This window comes from Triturus cristatus, chromosome 4_1 (assembly GCF_964204655.1).
Source record: "Triturus cristatus chromosome 4_1, aTriCri1.1, whole genome shotgun sequence".
Lineage (NCBI taxonomy): Eukaryota > Metazoa > Chordata > Amphibia > Caudata > Salamandridae > Triturus > Triturus cristatus.
Genome location: NC_140585.1, coordinates 323092197 through 323115636, shown reverse-complemented (window position 1 = coordinate 323115636; position 23440 = coordinate 323092197). Strand labels below are relative to the sequence as shown.

The 23440-nt window shown below is 45.5% G+C and overlaps 1 protein-coding gene across 2 annotated transcripts in view; it reads right to left on the bottom strand.

Moving 5' to 3' along the window:
- Positions 1–23440, bottom strand: part of LOC146854875 (sodium- and chloride-dependent GABA transporter 2-like) — a 494662-nt gene that overhangs the window by 148235 nt on the left and 322987 nt on the right. The window lies entirely within an intron of this gene.

The following is a 23440-nucleotide window of genomic DNA, read 5'->3' as shown; positions in this document are numbered from 1 at the left end:
GATTGAAAAAGGATTCAATGTATTTTTAAAATCTCCTAAAAAAGCTTCTATGTTCCTGCAAATATTAGTCACAGCATCAAATCTGGGTTGACAATTGTGGATTAAATCAAGTAACAACCACTGACACATATCCATTTTCTCTTATTTTAGATATGCTTAAAGTATTACTAATAACCTAGGTTTTTAACTGGAATTGAGAGGAGCGTATCCCTTGTGAGGGTGAGGGCTGGATATCAATGGAAATTCCCTTCAGGGCATGTTTGGGGCACTAAAAGTGATGTCATTCAGCCTGTGTAATGCACCAAAGGTTGACAGTCAGTCTTTTCGGAACTCTTTGGCCACTGAGTCATCATCTAGCTTGATCGGATTTTGATTTCTTTGTAAGAATCTAATGGAGTTCCATGCCAGAGAAATGTGTGCTTGCCTTACAAACAAATATCTTATTGGCAACCCTGAAAGTGTGTTTTTGAGCAACAAGAAATCTTCTATTTAGGCTTCATGATTTCTGCCAAAGGAATTAGTATAGATCCACAAAAGGTTCAAGCTGTTGTTGATTAGCTGGGTCCTTCTTCTAAATGAAATATAGAGTGAGCTCTAGGTTTCACTAATTTGTACAGGAAGCATTTTGCTTACTTTTAACCACCCCATTTTAAGTATTAAAGTAAGAGGGGAAAGTTTAATGAACAACATTAGCTGATAAGAACTTTTTATCCTTAAAGCAAAAACGTATCTCAGTCCTGAGTTTGATAGAACCTATCAATTCCAAAACGTTAAATGTTATGAGTGATCCCTTTGAATTTGCTGGTAGACAATATTCAACGTGATGCACAAGGATAAGAATGTGCTGATGCATTTCACTCCTGAAAGCTTGGTTTCATTTGAAAAAAAAAGAATTTAGTCCGGAAAATTGAACTCTCATATATCAGGGGTTCCTTTCTGGAATGCATCTGTCTAGTTGTATGATCTAAGCACCAGATATTAGTGAGAATCGATCATAAACAAGTTCTCAAATAAAGAAAATGAAGTATTTGCAGCAAGCTTGCTGGGCACATTGTTTTTTGCAATATAATTTTATATAATTTTACTATCACTTACATGCTCCTCCTAAAGTACTGATAAAGATATTATTGCAAACTGTTCATGCTTCCTAATGTGCAGGTCATAAATTACCAAAGATCCTATGGGCAAGAATTCTGGTAGCCGAGTTTATTTCTTCACACAAAAGACTATTTGTATTTTTGTAAGATCTGTGCTTGGTCAAAGAGATCTTAATTAAACCTAGGAGAATTAAAACATACTCCTTGAGTACCCTTAAGTTCTTTGGAATATGTATCAACTGATTTCATTATTGAGCTTTCTCCATTCTAATACTGTATATATATTATAGTTAGTATAGTTTTTTCTTTTACTGATTTATCTCCATTACTAAGGGTTCCATTAGAATCTCAAATGTCTTCAAAATGATAAAGGATGCTTCTCGCCTACATGGGTTTCTTTCCAAAATACTTTAAACCATAGGATCTCAATGCGTATCAAGATTTTGGTGCCAATTATCTGTAACACTCAAAGTTCAAGGAGATCTCATTTCCAGATTCCTTCTTGAAATGAATGGACAGGCACAGAGAATAAATCAAACTTTGGAGGACTATTTTCATTGTTTCAACACTGCAGCTCAAGAAAACTAGAAGTCTGTTGACAACCACAGATTTAGCTTATAACAATGCAGTGAATGTGTCTACTCATTCTACTCAAAACTACTCCAAAGTACCTTAAAGATAATCAAAAGACTACTGAAATTCTCAAGGAAAATATTGAAAAAGCAAGACAGCCAAGTTACCAATGCTAATTAAAAAAGAAGAAGCTGACCAAAATATTAAGCAGAAGATAAAGTTTGACTATGATCAAGTCCTCCAAAAGTAGTCCCACATATTTTGGTCCTTTTCAGAATTCTTTAGATTAGCAATACTTTAGCACTCTGCTTAGCCCTGCCTAGCAACTTAGTAAACTATACATAATAAGACGTGCTAGACCTCATAGGCTAAAGGGGGAAGGGGAGTCTTCCCCCAACTTATTGTCTGCATCTCTTTATTTTCTGATCTTGTTTTTTGCTGGCTTTAGGACTTTGTGCACTCTACCACTGAGTAATTGTGCTCTCTCCCCTAAACATGGTAATATTGGCTTGACCACAATTGGCATTTAAGTCCTTAGTAAAGTGCACTATATGTGCCCAGGGCCTGTAAATTGCATACTACTAGTGGTCCTGCAGAAATCTGTGTGCCAACCACTTACGTAGCCCTCTTACGATTGCTCTGCCACTGCAGAGCCTGTATGTGTAGTTTGACACTGCCACTTCGACCTGGCAAGATAAACCTCTTTTTTATCTGAAAAAACTGGTAGAATGCACACCATCTTTTAATCATAATCTACAAAATGCTCAGAGTCAAGTTTTGGCGTGCAACCTGGGCTTATGATCTGATCTGTAGCAGGTAAGAAATTCCAAAATTAAATGGTGCACCATCGTGCACCATTCAAGATGCATAGCCATGCAAAAAAAATCCAATTTTGTCTAGGTAATCCATTGTAATCAATGTTTAGTCCACATTCTTCAATATTTTCAAAATTCATATGGAGGCAAAATAATTCCAATCTTCAAATGCAAATGAAATGCCCATCCAGGCATTATTCCACAGCATATCTAAATTCCAACTGGTGTACCCAAAGCATTTCAGGCAGATCACCCTTCCTCAGGGGTAACTACAATGTGCAAAGAAACGTATCAGTAGCCAACAGTAATCTAATGTCCATAACCATATATAAAAAGGTAAATAACTGAGTATTATACAGAGCATCAAAATGATGTGCAAAACCACCATTAGCACATGTTGTAAACAATTTCACTTGTGGTTAGTTAAACACCAAAAGATTATTAGTGCAAAACCAAAACATCAATATTGATCAAGATTTCACCATTACTCCATGACAGAAAAAATTACCCTTGCCATCCAGTGTCATTTGAAAAACAAAACATAAAACGAAAATGTACCAAAAAAATGACCAAGCATAACCAAACAATAAACTCACGGGGATGGATCTAACTAACTGGCAATAGAGTTAAGAAAAAGCTCACATGAAATCTTTAATTCATGTATCTGTCACAATACAAAGAAGGATGATAAAACGACAATTATTATTTGTTTATTTCTCTTCAGACCCTTATCAAGGAGAATGAATCATTGAAGACGATGGAGGATTTTGATGACTAAACTAGCGGTGGCAAATATATAACAAAAGAGAGATATAAGGAGTAAAAATTATTGATGGTGAGAACCCACCTTAGTTAAAAAGCGGGAGGAGTATGATTAAATTTCACAGGTATATGGATCTTGCACGAATAGATCTTGGGAACTTGAATGTAATTTGCTCTTTTTCCACATTTCTGTTTTCTATAGATTAACTAACGAGGTTAAAGGAGATTGAGATAATATATGAGAAAACATCAATCAAGATAGATCAATAAAGACCCTATTCAAGAGGTAACTCAATAATCACCCCATGTATTGCTTTGTAAAGGAAAAGGGCACAACCCTGTGTCACAGATTCAGCTCGAATATTAGAGGGGGGTGAAGTACTCGAAGCTAATGATAAGAAAGGTTTACAGAGTCTCGCAATTTTTGTGCAAACCAAAATGTACTGAATTAACAGCTAAGCAAATGAAAAAAAATGTTTACAGAGTCATGCAATCATGTGTAAACCAAAATGTACTGAATGAACAAACCTTTATGATTTATTTCTGTATCCAAGATATGAATTGTGTACTCCTTGTCGTATTCCAGTGTGATGTTAAATAGGAATGTGACTGCTAGAGGTAAAGGTATATAAAACATTAAGATTGTAAAAATATTGTTTAAATTCAATTTGAAGTATTAGAGTATCTACTGATATAGATTTTTTTCTATAAACAGCCCTGAAGAAGTGCTGCTGAGCACAAAACACTTGATGACTAATTCCAGCTAAGTATTCAAAGAAAAGTTATTTAGCTATCTGTGCTTTGATTCTCAGTAATTGGCAATTTTGTATATATATATCATATATATATATCTTGAACAAATTATTTGGCCCTCCCCACTTCCCAGCCGGAGAAGAGAGAGTCACGCACTCCAATATGTCATGGCAATTTCAGGTCTTTATTCTTTCAGCTAAATGACGCGTTTCGGATAACAGGGTATCCTTGTTCACATATATATATGCGTAAGTCTTCGCCACTGCAATCCCTCAGTTTGATTGACGAAACAGACCCAATATCAGTGCAAGTTTTCTTATTGTTATAGACCCGTTTTGTCCGCCATGACGCATTTCAGCCTCCAAGAGGCCTTCAATCAATCAATCATGTAACTTGTAAAGCGCATTACATACCCGGGTGGGTTTTGAGGCGCTGGGGGGGGGGGGGAGATGTTACTGGTCGAAGAGCCAGGTCTTGAGTCGTCTACTGAAGGTCAGCAGGTCTTCGGTTTGACGTAGGTGGAGGGGGAGGGTGTTCCAGGTCTTGGCAGCGCGATGGGAGAAGGATCTGCCTCTGGAAGTAGTTCTCCGGATGCGTGGGACCGTGGCCAGGGCGTGGTCAGCGGAGCGGAGTTTCCTGTTGGGTACGTAGAAGGAGTGTCGACTGTTGAGATAGGCTGGGATGGTTTTGTGGAGTGCTTTGTGTGCGTGGATCAGGAGCTTGAAGGAGATTCTTTTGTCGACGGGGAGCCAGTGCAGGTTCCTCAGGTGGGGGGTGATGTGGTCGCGGCGCGGGACGTCGAGGATCAGGCGTGCAGAGGCATTCTGGATTCTCTGTAGTCTGCTGATGAGCTTGGACGAGGTTCTGGCGTAGAGGGCGTTTCCGTAGTCGAGACTGCTGCTGACCAGGGCCTGGGTGACAGTTTTCCTCGTGTTTGTCGGGATCCATCTGAAGATCTTGCGGAGTTTCGATTCAAGGATGACTCCCAGGTTGCGTGCGTGGTCGGTGGGGGCCGGGGGGGACCCCAGTGACGTGGGCCACCAAGAGTCGTCCCATGCAGAGGGGTTGGACCCGAGGATGTGTTCAGTTTGAGGCGCTGTCCTCCATCCAGTCGGCCACGGCCTTCATTCCCTGGTGGAGGTTTTATTTGGCGGTGAGGGGGTCCTTGGTGAGGGAGAGGATCAGCTGAGTGTCGTCAGCGTAGGAGATTATGTTGAGGCTGTGTGGTCGGATGATGCGCGCTAGTGGTGCCATGTAGACGTTGAACAGCGTCGGGCTGAGGGAGGCCGCAGATGATCTTGAAGGCCTCGGAGTGTAACGGGGGGAGGCGGACTCTCTGAGTTCTGCCGGAGAGGAAGGAGGTGCTCCAGTCCAGGGCTTTGTTTCAGATCCCTGCGTCGTGGAGGCGCGTGCGTAGTGTTCGGTGGCCGACGGTGTTGAAGGCGGCGGAGAGGTCTAGGAGGATGAGGGCGGCCATCTCGCCGTTGTCAAGCAGCATCCTGATGTCGTCTGTGGCGGCGATGAGGGCGGTCTCGGTGCTGTGGTTGCTGCGGAATCCTGATTGTGATGGGTCTAGGGTGTTGTTGTCTTCGAGGTGTCGCGTGAGCTGGGTGTTTACTATCTTCTCGATGACCTTAGCTGGGAATGGGAGCAAGGAGATGGGCCGGAGGTTTTTGAGGTCGCTCGGGTCTGCTTTGGGTTTCTTCAGTAGGGCGTTGATCTCTGCGTGCTTCCAGTTCTCAGGGAAGGTGGCGATCTCGAAGGAGAGGTTGATGATTTTGTGCAGGTGGGGTGCGATGGACTTGCTGGTTTTGTTGAAGATGTGGTGTGGGAGGGGGTCTGAAGGGGAAACGGAGTGGATAGATCCCATGGTCTTGATTGTGTCCTTGATGCTCATGTTAGCCCAGGTTGTCAGGGTTTCGTGGGTGGTGGGGTGCGGTGGGTTAGGTGCGGTGTGGTTGGCAGGGGTCGTTCGGGGTCTGAAGCTGTTGTGAATGTCGGTGATTTTCCAGTGAAAGAAGGTGGCGAGCGAGTCGCACAAGGCTTGTGATGGTGGGATGTCGTTGGCGTTGGAGCTGGGGTTGGAAAGTTCCTTCACGATGGTGAAGAGCTCCTTCCTGTTGTGTGCGTTGTTGTCAAGGCGGTCTGTGAAGGAGGTCCTTTTGGCGGTCCTGATGAGGTGGTGGTGGCTGCGGATGTCGTCTTTGTAGGCAGTGTGGCTGTCTGGCATCTTGTTCCTGTTCCGTGTGTTTTCCAGTTTCCGGCAGGTGCGTTTGGAGTTGAGGAGTTCCGGGGTGAACCAGCTGACTCTTCTGCTGGTGCCTCTGTTGGTGGAGTTTTTCAGTGGCGCGATGGTGTTGGCGCAGTCGTTCATCCAGCATTCGAGGGAGAGCGCACCATCATCTGGGTTGGTGGGGTTCGTCGGAGGGTTGAGTGCGAGGCTTGTCTGGAGTTGTTCTTCAGTGATTTTGCCCAAGCGGCGGCGGGGGGTCTGTAGGGTGCGGTGGGTGATGAGTGGTTTTCGGAAGGAGAAATGGATGCAGTGGTGGTCGGTCCAGGTGAGTTCGGAGACGTGGCTGAAGGTGACGTGGGGGCTTGAGGAGAAGATTGCGTCAAGTGTGTGGCCGGTGATGTGGGTCGGCATTGTGACGAGCTGTTTGAGTCCGAGGTTGGCGTGATTGTCGATCAGGGTGGAGAAGTTGCTGTCGTTGTTGTTTTCCATGTGATAGTTCAGGTCTCCGAGGAGGATGTAGTTGGTGGAGGTCAGTGCGTGTGAGCTGATGAGGTCGGCGATGGAGTCGCAGAATTGAGCCCGGGGTCCTGGTGGTCTGTAGACGAGGGTGCCTCTTAGGGTGGTCTTGGGGTCTGTGTGGATCTGGAAGTGCATGTGCTCGGCGGTGCTGAGGGTGTCGTTGGTGTTTGTAGAGGGTGTTTTTGTGAACGATGGCGATATCTCCTCCGGCTCTGTTTACATGGTCTCTGCGGGTAATCTTGTACCCGTCTGTGATGGCTATGGCGATGTCAGGCGCGGAGGTTTCTTTCAACCAGGTTTCGGTCAGGAAGGCGACGTCCGGAGATGTAGTGTTGAGTAGGTCCCAGAGTTCGACGGCGTGTTTGTGTGCGAAGCGAGTGTTGATCAGGATGGATCTTGGCGCTTTCGTTGCAGGAGAAGTTGCAGTTCCGGCAGGTGAAGGGGCCGTGGGTGCGCCTCGGGGCGACCTTGCAGCAGGTGTGCGTTCTTCCTGGGTTGAGAGCGATGAGGGTCTTGGCGTCGTAGCGGAGGCAGTGCTCCTCGTGGCTGGCGCGGGGGCCAGGGGTTCAGGCGCTGGGCGCGGTCCAGGCGTGGACGGGTGCAGACGGGCTTGCCTTAGGCGTGCCTTCGGCTTGCCAGGGGCGCGGCCGCGCAGCGGGTGCCATATAAGGGGAGGTGGGGAGGGAGGAGCAGCTGGGAGGCGGGAGGCGAGGGACGAGAGTGGCGAATGGGCGCGGAGGGGGCGGGGCCGCAGGGGAGGCAGCGGCAGGGACGGGGGACAGGAGACCAGCGAGGTGGTACAGAAGATAGACGGGGCACAAAACAGGGTCACAGGCACAAATTAAGCACGCGGACGGCGAGGTGGTACAGAAATAAAAAGGGGGCACAAAACAGGGTCACAGGCACAAATTAAGCACGCGGACGGCGAGGTGGTACAGAAATAAAAAGGGGGCACAGAAGCGGAGCGGCGAGCGAGGAGGAAGGGGGCACATACAGTCACAGGCACAAAATCAGGGTCACAGCAGCAAAAAGCAAAGGAACTGCACAAGGGAAATGGCACAGAGCAGAGTGGCGAGAGGGGGGCACGGCCAGTTACAGGCACAAATCAGGGTCACAGAGGCAAGAAGGCAAAGAGACAGCACAAGGGAAATAAAACAAACCTAAGGCCACCACTGGCCACCAGGGATGAGGCGCAGGTGGAAGCCTGCGGGTGGTGGAGAGCCTCGACTTCTCTGGCGGCAGCGGCAACAGCGGGGGTGCAGGCGGAGCTGCTGCGGGCGGGGAGCGACCTACCGGAAGGTCAAGGGTCGCTCTCCTCACCGCACAGCGGCCGCCATATATGGGGAGGTGGGGAGGGAGGAGCAGCTGGGAGGTGAGAGGCGAGGGACGGGAGTGGCGAATGGGCATGGAGGGGGCGGGGCCGCAGGGCAGGCAGCGGCAGGGACGGGGGACAGGAGACCGGCGAGGTGGTACAGAAGATAAACGGGGAACAAAACAGGGTCACAGGCATAAATTACGGACACGGATGGCGAGGTGGTACAGAAATAAAAAGGGGGCACAAAACAGGGTCACAGGAACAAATTAAGCACGCGGACGGCGACGTGGTACAGAAATAAAAAGGGGGTACAGAAGCGGAGCGGCGAGCGAGAGGCAGGGGGCACAGACAGTCACAGGCACGAAATCATGGTCACAGCGGCAAAAAGCAAAGGAACAGCACAAGGGAAATGGCACAGAGCAGAGCGGCGAAAGGGGAGCAGGGGGCACGGGCAGTTACAGGCACAAATCAGGGTCACAGAGGCAAAAAGGCAAAGAGACAGCTCAAGGGAAATGAAACGAACCTAAGGCCACCACTGGCCACCAGGGATGAGGCGCAGGTGGAAGCCTGCGGGTGGTGGAGGGCCTCGACTTCTCCGCCGGCAGCGGCGACAGCGGGGGTGCAGGCGGAGCTGCAGCGGGGGGGAGCAACCTACCAGAAGGTCAAGGGTCACTCTCCTCACCGCGCAGCGGCCGCCATATCTGGGGAGGTGGGGAGGGAGGAGCAGCTGGGAGGTGGGAGGCGAGGGACGGGAGTGGTGAATGGGCAAGGAGGGGGCGGGGTCGCAGGGAAGGCAGCGGCAGGGACGGGGGACAGGAGACCGGCGAGGTGGTACAGAAGATAAACAGGGCACAAAACAGGGTCACAGGCACAAATTAAGCATGCGGACGGCGAGGTGGTACAGAAATAAAAAGGGGGCACAGAAGCGGAGCGGCGAGCGAGGAGCAGGGGGCACAGACAGTCACAGGCACAAAATCAGGGTCACAGCGTCAAAAAGCAAAGGAACAGCACAAGGGAAATGACACAGAGCAGAGCGGCAAGAGGGGGGCAGGGGGCACGGGCAGTTACAGGCACAAATCAGGGTCACAAAGGCAAAAAGGCAAAGAGACAGCACAAGGGAAATGCAACAAACCTAAGGCCACCACTGGCCACCAGGGATGAGGCGCAGGTGGAAGCCTGCGGGTGGTGGAGGGCCTCGACTTCTCCGGCGGCAGCGGTGACAGCGGGGGTGCAGGCGGAGCTGCAGCGGGGGGGAGCGACCTACCAGAAGGTCAAGGGCCTTGATAGCTATGTGTATTTAGCATTCTTTCACCATTTGTGGTACCAAATTTTAAAACATTAGTATGTATTTGAAGCCAATGGGGCCAATTTGTCAGTATCTAGCCTGTGCCCTAATTTTTCAGATCTCCAATAGCAGCAATATCAATAGGCAGACCCAGGATACATTCACTTGTCTAGAGGATACTCTAGCAGATTTTGGGCTAGTTCTCCCAAATAGGACAGAAGAAGGGGTGGGTATTCCCACTTTCAAGGGCAGGGGTTTGCTCTCCACCATTGATTATATTTTTGTCAGCACAATTCTATCTCCCTGTGTATTGGATTATGTGGTACAATGGTCACATTTTAGAGATCACAACCCTATTTATATTAGTTTACGGGGTTGTTTAAATGCTAAGGAGAAGACCAGGGCCCCAGAACCCATATTAAGAACCAGGGATCAAGGGCATGGATTGAAATGGGCTAAGGTGGTACCAAACCTCTTTTTGACCGATATGCTAAAGGTTGTAGGGAATGAGATAGCTATCTGTATTGTTAGCACTCAAGGAGGTGAGGCGACTTTGTAAACAGTTAGATAGTGCCCTCTCCCTACCAATTAAAGAGGGTGTGCAGAAGGCAGAGTGGTGGTTTGATTGCAACTGCTCCGTAGCTCACCAGAAATTATTACTTGCCCTGAAACATATACCCCAGGATAGAAATAGAATAGCCATGGCAAGATCTGAGTATAAGCGGGCACTACGCATCTGCAAATCAGAAATTAAACAAGAAGCATGGGACGACCTATTGTCTGTGGATGTGCTTAAAAACAGCGCAAAGTTTTGGGAGATCGTCAATAAACCCTTTTTTTCTGACCTTGGGGTTAACATGGTTGAGTGTAACATCCCTGAAGAGCTTTGCTTTACCCACTTCAAACATATCTATGGGGACTAACCTGATCATATATAGGCCCTATCTGCCCAAAAGCTGCATATAGTATAACTTTTTCTGCTCAAGAGGTGGCTGTGGCGATAGCTCAAACGACTTGTAATAAAGCACCGGGCCCAGATGGGGTCCCTGCTGACCTTTTTAGGTTAGATATTATTTTATGGTAAAAATTACTGGCAAATGTTTTTAACATAGCATGTACAATAGGGTTGCTTAAATCCTGGTCAACATCTATTATTGTCCCTGTTTTTAAAAAAGGCGATAGAGGGGATCCAAGGTGCTACAGGCCAATATCGCTGATCGATTCCACAGTTAAGGTGATAGGGAGAGTGGTCCTCAGCAGACTGGCCGGATGGATTGATGAGCGGAATGTCCTGTCAGACCTCCAATATAGCTACAGGAAAGGCAGAGGCACCATGGACCAATGCCTTAACCTCTACCTTTTAATAGGGAAATACAAAATGGCCAAGAAAGGGACTTTACATCTTGCCTTTATGGACCTTTCCTCTGCATTTGACCGGGTGAATAGGTCCAAGCTTTGGGACCTTTTATTAGAAATGGGGATGGACAAGAATATTGTATATTTTCTGGCAGACCTGCACAGGGACCTTTCGGCAGCAGTAAGGTTCGATCAAAAGGGTAATCTTACACAACAGATAGATATAACAAGAGGAGTTAGACAAGGCTGTATTTTGGTGCCCTTGTTATTTACCCTTTATATTAACCATCTTGAACCGGTTTTATCTGAAGCTGCTAAGGATATTCCCCGTGTAAGAAACCGTATGATTCCTGCATTTCTGTACGTAGATGATGCAGTGCTTTTGGCACGCACAGCTGTGAGGCTTCAGCACCTGTTGACCGCCTTCACCAATTTTATAGGCTCATTAGATTTAAATGTAAACCTGTCAAAGTCACACATTATGACCCCGGGGGGAAAGTCAAAGATAGCCAAAACTTTTTGTTGTCGCGGGACCGAAGTAACTAGGGTCTCCACATTCCCATACCTGGGTGTCTTATTCGACGATAGGTGTTCATGGGTCCCGCAAAGGAGTGCGGTTCTTGATTTTGCCCAGAGACTGGGAGCCAAGCCCATGCAGGCCATGTTGAATATTTATAAGGCCAAGACCATCGCCATTGTGAAGTATGGAGCAGTAATTTGGGGTTATAATAATTGCGCTGAGCTCCAAAATGTTGAAAATACATTTTTAAGAAGCCTGCTTTCAGTCCCCCAATCTATATCCTCGTACATAATCAATCAAGAGGTGGGCCTCGGCTATGTTACTGACTCAGTTAGAATGTCTCCCATTCTTAAATGGATTTCGATCTGGTCTAATCCTGATTTGGTGCTAAACAAAGATATCATACGAGATTGTATGGCTCTAGATAGGGCCAGTAGTATATTGTGGTTGAGACATTTGTTGAGCACAGCTGAGTTGCTAGGATGCCCAACCTTGTTTGACAACCCAGAAAATATATGTAAAAAAGATCTTGTGTGGGCCAGGACCTCATTTATGTGTATAGTATCACTAGAAAGAGAGGTCTCTGAATTATTGAAACCTACTGTCCGTGCCCAGCAGCTCCTAAAACCCTCCTATTCCATGGAACCTTACCTGGACATTGTCACTAAGCCTCAACACCGCTTTCTCTGGACGAGATTTAGGTTTAATTATTTACATCTTTTGCTGGCTGACCCCTTAGGCTGGGCTAAGATAGACGACCTGGGTCCTTGCTCATGCGAATGTTTCTCAAGGCAGGATACTATGCATTTTGTCCTGTTCTGAGATTTCTATTTATCTATACGCAGGCGGTATATCCTCCCAATTTTAAAGAACAAAGGTTTCCTGCCGGCTAGACCAGCTCTTTTATACCTGTAGATGTTGAGTAACCCTTGGGAAATTTTCAGCATTGCTAGCTTTCTAGTAGCAGCAGTTAGAGCAAGGAAAAAAAGGGAGCAGCGAGTGAAGCAGGTTAATGTGTCCGGATCCTTCAATGTATTTTTGCACTATTGTATATGTTATGTTTTTATATTGTTTGTATTTCATAATGATATATGTATATTCGGTTCTGCGCTTACATTTTAATCATGGATGATTTTATGTAAAATTCTTTTTTAGTTTTGTATCTATGATGGGTATTTTTAACATGCTTTTATGCTTCATAATAATACCCGAATAAAGTAATAAAAAAATAAAAAAATTACTTGTCAAAATAGTCAAACCAGCATTATCCAATAACGTTACAAATCCAAGCGAAAATATCTTTCACATGAAACGTCATTCCCATCTATCTTATTATCTCCTAATATGTACAAAATAGAAATAATATGTCAAATTTTTAATGGTAATAAATAGTGATATTTGTTTCATCCAAAATTTGCATTAAAAATTAGTATAGAATCATAATACAAGTATAAATTGACAATCTAATCTCAAATAATCCCTAATAAATATAATTGTAAACAACTATTTTCAAATGTGCAAATTCGCAAATGTGAATACATTTGTTTAAACCATATCACAGAATCCAAATATATTAATAATTAAATAACTTAATAAGTAGTAATATCATTGCTCCATCACTACATTGCCTCCAAAAGATTAATACAAAATCATTCAAATAGACCAAAACCGCTAATTCATATGTTCTATGATCATTGGATAAACGTTCAATGGATGTAAGATTCCTATCAGTTAGAATTAATTTAAAACAAGAACACATAGTAAGAGGGCAACAGAAGATTAAGAAAAATTACCCTGCATGTACTTCCATCTTCTCATCCCTATTCATTCCTCCAGCAAGTTTAGTATGTAAATTCAGAATATATCTGGATTCCAAAAGTCTCAATTTCATCACTCTATTTCCTCCACTAGGAATAGAGGGGTCCAATGTCTACTGCAAAATAATGTAATCTTCCTGGATAACTGTTAAATTTCTCATGAAAATGTCTTGCCACTGGATAACTAAAATCATGATTTCTAATAGCTCGTTGATGTTCTAGTATGTGTTTTTTAAGGGGAAAGATGGTTCTACCCACATAAATAAGTGAACAAAGACAAAATATAACATATACATAGTGATCAGTATTGCAACTATAAAAACCACTAATCCTCTATTGTCCATCAGAGGAAGTATATTCTGATGTGTTTGTGACCATCCTGTATGCCTTGCAATGACTGCATTTGAAAACCCCCTTTGTTTTTGTTATTCATGTCTTTTGTTGGTGATCTCTAAAAAATAGCTGTGAGTTAATTCGTCCCCTAGTGTCCTCCCTTTTCTGTATGTTATGGGTGGTACACTAGGTAACTCGATTTCTATTACCACATTGCCTTCGGCTATCGACTAATGTCTTCTGATACCCTGGCTCACTTTCTGTGACGTGGAATTAAAGCATGTAATCAATCGAGTTATAGGTTCTTCTTTCTGGTCTATTGTTAGGATACAGTAACTGATTTCTTGTTAAACTCTTGGCTTTCTTCATTGTCATGTTCACTGTTTTCATACTGTATCCTCTTTTTAAGAATCTCCCTTTCACCTGTGCCAATTGTTTATTGTATTGCTCTTTGTGGCTACAGATTCTCTTTTAATCTGAGAGATTCCCCATACGGAATACTTTCTTTTAAAGCTTTTGGGTGCAAGTTGCCATTTCCTATTGTGTCTTTGTGGTGCACTGATGTTTTGTTTTATCTTCTATCTTTAAAGCAATATCCAAAAATGCTATTTCACTGGAACTTATGGAAACAGAGAATTTCAAGTTATAAGGATTGTTATTTAGTTTCTCCATATACTCGCACGCTTTCTCCCTCGTTCCATTCCATAATAAAAACAGGTCGATGTATCAAGTCCAAATTAAGACATTTTGTACATTTTAAAAATTATCCTCCGCCCAGGCCACCCACCTTCTGTCGGTATAAAACTTCATCATGCATGAATATGTTCTCTTCAAGACAAACCTGAATCATGGTAATAAGCATTTTGTTATGTTCTAAAGAACAAACAGGTATCATTTTCAAAATATTTTCATAAGCATGTATGTCAAACGCATGATCAAATCACGTATATAGTGCAGTCACGTACAATATAATCATCAAATATTTGATGTAATCATCAAATAGTGTCTGTCCAAACCAAATTATGTATCTTAGTCAAGAAATTCCCACTGTCTTTACAATATGCTGTAAAAGTTTTACAAAAGGAAATAAGAAGGTGTATATGTATATCGCAGTTTTTTCTAAAAAAGTTTCATTAGAAGAAACAATGCGTCTTCCCAGAGGATTAATAGGACTCTTATGGACTTTGGCTAAGGTATAAAATGAGGGTATTCTAGGATGTTCAGATCTTAAAAAATTATATTCATCTTGATATAAAATGTCTTCTTACATCCATTCTCACAGATGTTTTATACTTCTCCATAGAAATCCCATCATAACAATTACAATCTCCCAATTATCACATCACTTCTTGTTCATAAGTATTTGTGTCTACTATAACCACATTATCACCCTTAATGCTGTTCTTAATCAGAATAGAGGTATCTTCTTATAGGGACTGTAATGCTTTTCTTTGTACCTCTGTAAGATTATCCATATTCGTATTGTAATTTTTTCTCAATCTTATTAAAACTTTAGACACCATATCGTGAAACGCATCTAAACTATCAAAGGGAGTGGTCGGTATAACATGCGATTTCAATTAGAAACCACTACCACTAGTCGTTCTCTGGTAACATCAGTTGCTCGATCTCAACATTCAATTCAACTCCTTCACTTTCATGTTGCAAAGATTCCAAGGCAATCAATCCCTCTATCTCCCCAATTCGTAAATCACAAATGGTCGCTTGTTTGGAAATAATGCTCAGTTTAGCCTTAGATAATTTATGCACAAACAGATAAAGATCAATTCTCAATTGCGCATTAATAAATCCAGAGCTTGGACAGAAGGAAAGTCCTAGTTCCAAAAGCGAGATCCCATCTTTGGTTAGACTTCCTGGGGATAAATTGAAGACTGTCAATCCTTCTTCTATATATATATATATTACTTACTGGCGGTAACCAGTAGGTAGTTGTAGTTAAGACATAGTTTCCATAGGAAAAGCATTTTTTTACTTGGCTATAACTTTAGCGTTGTTTGACCAATCATCACAAATTTTTCCCAAAAAGTGGTCAAGGTAGGTTATGGTTGTCTTTAAAAGTTTGGGAGTGATCTGTGCCACAGGAAACTTTAGCCACACCTACATCCCAAACTGCTGAACACACTTACACCAAATTTGGCAGGGAGGTAGATTTTGGTTTAAGGAACTGCTTTTTGCAGATTTGGTATAAACCTGTTCAGTAGTTGTTGGGAAAATTAAGTTTTAAAATATAGTGATATCTCTGGTTGTGACGTCTTCACGAACAAAGACTAGTTTGTGCAGGGAAATGCACTGCTCTGATTGGTTGCCAAGACGTCAACCATGAAGTGTTGGCAGCCATCTTGGGACTCAGCTTCACCAAGTCACACAAAAAAAATTATAATAAAGAAAGGAAAAGAAAAGAAAAGAATAGAAAAGAAAAGGAAGCAGGGTAGGAAGACCCTGACCACCAAGCCATGGTCTTGGGGTCCCCCTGAAAACCTGCCACAAAACCATTTAAAATAACCCCTGGGTGGGCCAGGTCCCAGGGGACATATGATTAATATAGGAGGGGGCACACTTCTAGGGTTAAAAATCCCCGGGGTCGCCACCTCCATGGGACACTTTACATTAAAAATAATTGTGTCGTAATTGTTTTATTGGGTTTCAAAAAGAAGCACAGCAGTGTGGTCGGTGCACAACATTGTACAGTCATGGAGGTTACAACATTAACAGTGCATGAGCTCAGACATCTTAATATGTGGTAGTCTGACTCAGAATAGTGTACATCTTAGATGATGTTTCAGCCAATCCCTCTTTTATTAGCTACGCGATGACCGTAGTTGGCAAGTTACCTGATCTGGGAAGGGGTCACGAGGGGGCGAAGGCCACCTATCTGAGGTGAAAATGAGATAGGGAGAGAGAGGAGTAAGGGATGGAAAAGGGAAAAGAGAGGGATGGAGGATGAGGACATCACCTTGACATATCCCGATTGGAGGAATCCTCAGACATAGGTGACAGGTTGTAAGGGGAGGATAGTGGTTCTGATGTGGTGAGGGGGTGATTACAAGGGTCATTGCCAGTATTGGGAGCCCCAAAAGGTGCGGAGCTGGGCTGTATCCCTAGGGAGGGAGTTGGTGCAAGTTTTGATTATGTAGTGGTGGCTGTCCATATCAATTGGGGGGCATCTGCGAGCCTACATGTCCAAGAACAGGAAGCGGGAAAGGATGGGGAGGGGAAAACAGGGATTGATGGGGGAAGTGTGGGGGAAAGGGAGGTAGGAAGGAGTGGAGAGAGCAAGGGGAGGTGTGGTATGGGTGTAAGACGGTAGAAGGTAACAGGTGTATATATATGGGAAAGTGGGGGTGAAATATTGAAGAGTAAAGGAGGGGGATGTGGGAGAATAGGCAGGGGTATCCACTGGATGTTAGGGGTATGAGGGAAAAGGGGGGAAAGAGTGGCCATGTCAAGCAGCAGTTGTCACATTATGTCTGATGGTCCAGTGGGAGCAGGGTAGGACCTTAGTGTCTGGTCTCCTAAAGGAAAGGGGCCCATGTCTGCATAAACACCTCCTCCTGGTCTTGCATGCCATATATAACTCGTTCATAAGATGCTGTTTTGGCCATCGTCACTGTCCAGTCCTCTTGTGAGGGAGGAGGAGGTGACCTCCTTTGCTGAAGGATGCAGAGCTCAGCTGTGGAAAGTTCTGTGAGTAGTAGGCGATGTTGTGGGCGTTGGGGGCATGTAATGTCTGGGGAGTCTCTGATATCATGCAGAAGGATGATGGAAGGGGTGAGGGGGAGGTGGAGAGGCATTGAATCTCCTAGAGTGTCTCCGACATAAGAACAGAATGCCTGGATAGAAGTGCATTCACATAAAATGTGGGGGGGCTACAGCTCATTTTTGGGCATCTCCAACATGCAGTAGGCCAGTCCTCTGCAGTTTTCAAGTGGTCCAATACCAATCGTGTAGGGTCCTAAACAGACAAAACTTCAGTCGGGCCTTACAAGTTCTCTTGTCTAGGGTCTCTGCAATTTCTAACCAGTCGTCTTAGACGGTAAATTGCAAGCATGCCTGCCTGCCATTTTGTGTGGAGGTTGTGCAAAAGAGGTTGTGAAAATTTGTGATTTGTTATGGTAGTATGGAGTTCCGACATCACTCCCTTATGACGGCCCCACACTGATAGATAGTCCACTTTAGGCGAAGGTTGCAGGTCCCAGAGGAGAGACAGCATCTCGGGCAGTGTTGTAGCTGCGGGGGTAGTTGGAATTCCTCCCTTAACTGAGTGAAGGGCTTTTAAACTCCATTCAGTAGAACCTGAGAGAGGGTCTATATACCTACTGTCTTCCATCTGAGCCAGTTGAGTTTTGGGCTGTTTATTCCGATGCTGTCATTGCAACATTTTGGTTCTTTGGTGTTTAAATGGTGGTTTACAACCAAAAGGTGGCGTGCGAGGTACCATGCCTTAAATTAGCCTGTTTCGCAGGTTGTTGTGGGATAGTTGGTGGGTGTAGTCCCCATAAAGGGTGCCAAGGCCGACTCCGCAGGTGAAGGGTGATTGTTCGGTTGCGACCCACTGCAGGGGGTCTGATATTTCTGGAAGTAGATAAGCGAGCTGCAAGAGGTGTAGGGCCAAAGAGTTCTACGGATGGTAATCCCAAGCTACTATAGGAGCAGCGGGCCATGGGCTTGGATGCCGCTAGAAGGGGCGGGTGGAACCCCAAACAAAAAGGCCCGTATTCAAGAATCTATGAGGCATAGAGTATCTAGAGGCACCATGATGGGCATCGTTCCCAGCGTATATGTAAAGCATGGCAATGTGACCATTCTTACTGCTTGTACTCTGCCCCACATAGAGAATCACAGGAGGGACTATTGGTCGAAGTCTGTTTACATCTGTGCGATTAGGGATGTTGAGTTATCTGCAACCATTCCTGTTAAGCCTCTGTTAACCAGGAACTCTAGGTATGTAAGTCGGGAGGATTTTCTGCTGAAGGGATAGCCATGGATCGCTGCCCTGTTGGTGTGTGAGGAGAGTGGGAGGGCCTCACTTTTGTCGCAGTTCACCTTGTAGCCTGTCAGGGCTGCAAATTCGTCAATGACATCTAGTAATGTCGGCAGAAAACATGGGAGATCTCTAAGGGTAGGAAGGATATCGTCGGCATATAAATATAATTTGGGGAGGCCTCCCGTAATGGATATGCCCGCTATGTGTGGTGAGTGGAGGATGATAGTGGCTAGAGGTTCCATGGCCAGCAAGAACAGGAGGGAGGAAAGTAGGCAGCCCTGGCGTGTGCCTCCCTGGATCTTAAAGGTGTCCGAGAGGAACCCCCCACCAGTTGACGTGGGCCACGGGGCAGTCATAGAGCAGGTGGACCTTGGACATAAACTGTTCTCCCAGGTCGAAACGCTTCGGGCGGCAAAAGGTATCCCCTGTCAATGCCAGTGAATGGTTTTTCTGCGTCTAGGGAGAGGGCTACTGCATCTTCTGTACCTTACATTACTAATGCAGGCGGGCCCGCAGCCTTAGGGACTGCCACCTCTCTGGGGCTATTTGAACAATACTGGGGAGCCTCGCATACCTCCCTGCCCCAGGGACTGCCAGCTCCCCCGGGTTATTTTCTATTAGGTGGGGAGCCTCACAGACCCCCCTTGCCCAAAGGACCACCACTTCACTGGGGATAATTTATATTATATGGGGGACCTCATGGATGCCCCCTATCTTGGGGATCCTCACCTCCCCGGGGCACATGCATTAAAAGAATAAAAATAAACGGGGAGGCCCTACAGCCTCCCCCGCAATCCCAGAGACCACCACCTCCCCGGGGCACACATACACTAATGAAGGGGGTCCGTGAAGACCCCCGGGGTCCAGCACCTTCCCAGGGCTAATATACAAGATGACAGGGGGCATGGGCCCCCCTCCTGAGGCTCTGAATGGCCCAGAGGAATGTCGCCCCCCAGGGACGGCTCCAGCAATGTCCTGGGGTGCCCACCCCTGGGACATTGCAGTTTGCTATGGATTTAAGTAAGCAAGAGCACTAAAAATGCTCTCCCTTCCATGAAGCAGAACAGAATGGCTTTTGGACAGAGGGAGCTGCATGTTTGCAGCTCCCTCAGTCCAAAAGCACTGCTGGCTCCAGCGGGAGGCGGGGAGCCGGCACGGACCACAGAAGTCCTAAGGCTACCCTCACATTCCACAAAGAGCTGGCCATGCCCCGGGGATGTGGTCCCTACTAGCCCAGGGACAAGGGCTCCCCTCCCCATTCAAAAAAAATGTTGAAGGTCTGCCCCGGCAGATGGTGTCCCTGGGGCAGAAATAGGCCTAAGAAAGGGAGCCGTGCGGCCCTCCTCCCAAGTGACATTTAAAAAAAAATAAAGACCTGGCCCCTGAGGATGTGACCTCCCTCCCAATCACAGAAAAATATGGGCATGCCCCAAGGATCCTGGGCTGAAAATGGCCCCTTGGCCCCACTCTCCTTGGAGATGGGGTTCCCGGGGCTGAAATCGGCCCAAGAGCGGGAGGCACGGTCCTCTCTCCTGGTTTAATTTAAAACATTTTTTTAAAGAATCAGGTCCTGGTGGAAGGAGTTCCCTGCGCCCAAAGAGTCCAGGGAAGGGTGGCCACGCTGCCTATCTTCCTAAAAAACAGAACTACAAATAAAAACAGCCATAACTTGTAGGAGGCCTTTCCCCCTTTCTCCACCACTGTGTAAATGCGCCTCCTGCGCGCGCTCCTGGTTGGGGGATGAAGTCCCCTAGGCTGATGAGGGTCCTGAGGGGCCAATAAGACCCTCTGTTACCTCCAGTAACCCCACACAGTGGGATTTCTGAGAGGTGGTCAGAGGTCACAACCCTTTGATACCGTGCCACATAACCGGCTACTGCAGAGGCTCCAGGAGTGTGACGTTGGTGACACGGTATTCAAGTGGTTCTCTTAGGTTTCAAGCGACCGTCATCAAACTATTTGGTCCCCTCCTTTTGCGGCCCCTATCTCTCCCATGAAGGATGGGGTTCCCCAGGGATCCATCTTGAGCCCAACACTTTTTAATGTTTATTTGGCTTCCCTGGCTCTGCTCGCTGAGGCCCACGGTGCTAAAATAGTATCATACACCGGTGATACGCAACTGCTGTTCACCTGTGACAAGAACGCCGACTTTAGAGCTGGTGAGATTAACATCTGCCTGTCAAAGGTGTTCTCCTGGTTAAGGCTGAATCAACTGAAGTGCAATTCGGAGAAATCCGAGATCATTTTCTTCGGGCCTTCACCTTGCGAAGCCTGGCACCAGTGGCGGCCTCAGGATATGTCCCCACCTACTGCCCAAGTAAGCACTGTGGAGAACCTAGGACGGAGTCAAGTTAGATGCTAACCTATCCATGCAGGCCCAGATCCAAACAGTAGCCGGCACCTGCTTTGGCCTGTTAAAAATGTTGAAAAACTTCCTTTTTTGCTTCCAGTTAAGTACAGTAAGACTGTGGTCCAAGCATCGATTGTATCAAGGCTGGACTATGTCAATGTGCTGTATTTAGGCCTACCGGACTATCTGCTGAACTGCCTGCAGGTAGTGCAGAACACGACGGCCAGAGCAACTCTCATGGTAGGTCCCAGATAACGCTTGTCTATCCATCTGAAGTCTTTGCACTGGCTGCAGGACCGTAAGCAGATTCAGTTCAAAGCTTTAGTTTTAGCGTATAGGGCCCTACATAATATGGGTGCCGTCTACATTAGGAAAAGTATCCAGCACTACGTCCCGCAGAGGGCCCTGAGAGGTTCTTCTCAGCTTCTGTTGACTACCCCAACGATTTCCCACTCTCGTCTGGGTGGTCGCTCCTTTCAAGTACTGGCCTACCGGCTATGGAATGGACTTCCATTTTCCAATGGGCAGGTGCAAGATCTTTTGACTTTTAGGAAACAGTTGAAAAAGTGGCTTTTCCTGCAATAGCAAGGTCGGCCGCCCTCTATCCTGGCAGGAGTACTGATGCCTGTCTCGTGGTCTTTTAGCGCCGGGACACTTTGTGGAGTAGCCGTGCGCTTTATAAGTCCCTATTTACATTATATTTCTCCACCACTTTGCAAACACCTCTCTCTACCATTCTAACTATGCAACATAAGTATTAAAGGAACCATACCTCACCAGCCCAGACTTAGACATAACTGGGCCAAGATGGACATTGAAGCATGGCGGAACATGCTCACCAACCCCACCCCTGAAATAGTCAGAGTAATTTTAAGTAGGTATAGTAGTTTTGAGGTATGGATGCTAAACGCCCTAAACAGTCTGGCACCTCTAAGGCAACGAAAGGCTAAACGCTTAGGAGATAAGGCTCCTTAGTTCTCACCAGAACTTTCAGAGCTATAAAAAAGAATGCAAAAAACTAGAAAGGGCATAGAGGAAAAGATATGATGCAATTGACAAAGACAGTTGCAAGAAGGCCATAAAAAAATATCATTGCACCATTAGGGAGGCTAGAATCAATTACTGTGCTTTCAAGATCGACAATGCGGCAAATTCCTCCAAAGAATTGTTCAACCTGGTGAGCAGCCTAAAAAAAAACACAAATAGCAAATCTGGCCCCCCTCCACTAGAACTTTCATGTAACATGTTAGTTGCCTTCTTCTTGGAAAAATTCAATAACATCCTATTCACTCTAGGTGGGTACAACAAAGTCTGAAAATGCCCCCACTGCAACAGGAAAAACTGAATACATTTCAAGAAATGACCCAGGAACACACGCTAGAGATCGTCAAATCTCTAAAACCAGCAGCCTCAAACTAAATGGAGAGTTGATGGTGGTGGGAAACAACCCAATGAGGTGGATGGAGATGAACTGGCCAGACTTTCCGGGAAGTCAAACCACTCCAAAGCCAGAGTTTAAGAGTCTGGGTTTCTGGCTCAATTATAGGCTCTTAAATCTTAATGGCAACCCAAGCTAAAAGAAAACTAGCAGCAACTTCTTTTGGCCTGCTTTGAACATTGAGAAATCTTCAGAGATTGCTACCTGAACTATCGCGTGGAATAGTGGTGCAAGAATTAGTCATTTAATGACTTGACTATGAAGCTCCCTAAATTTGGGAAGTCCCAAACACCAATGCCCAACTTCACCCCTAGCAAGTCTGCATTGGCTACCAGTGCTCAAAAGAATACATTTTAAGACACTTTGCCAAGCTAATCGAGCAATGTATAAAAAGGGTCTGATGTTAATTCAGAGACAACTTTCACCCTACAACACTACAAGAACGTTGCACTCCACCAGCCAGCAGCTGTTGCAGTACCCAGAATAAAGAGAACTAGGAGGGAAGGAAATTCCTTCACTTTCCTGGCCCCCACTCTCTGGAATTCTCTCACACAGCATATTAGGAACAAGCACTGGAAATGCAATCAGTCTTGCATTAGTTTTAGAAATTGGCAAAACTTTTCTGACCCTTAAAATGGGATTAGTAAATTAGAAAAAGCATTTTACGACCACAAAAGCTAAATCAGTGTGTTTGCTATTATACAAATGCTTAGTATATAGGGTCCTTAATTCCAGATCCATATTAAGAAGGGAAGCAATGAGGTGTTGGTTGACATATTAGGTGTGTAGTACAAAATTTGCATACAACTGCTGCTGAAACACAATCAAAAATGTGCACAGACCAAAACATACAGCAGACAGAATAGCATTCCAATTTCAATGCAGTGAAACAGTGTGAGCTCCCTCTAATGAATGCCTTGTGAGTGATGAGAAGTCAGTCGTGTGCGCTTCCTCCAGCACTGAATTGTAAATGTGTCCAGAAAGCAACAGAAGAGCGGCTTTACGATCGAAAATGTCCAAACACCCTCACTCACAGACTACCAGTCTCCTTCAACAGTTATGAAAACCCTGAGCAGAATTTCCAGAACTGAATCAGGGTGTGAGGCACAAACCTTGCATCCCACCAGCACACTTTCACCAATTTCAGTTTGCAGTGCTCATCTACTAATCTATGATGCGTACAAAGCCACACATTCTCGTGTTGATACATTTTCCAAAAACGCCCAGACTTGCCCAGGAAAATAGACATCCCAGGCTCAAACACTCAAG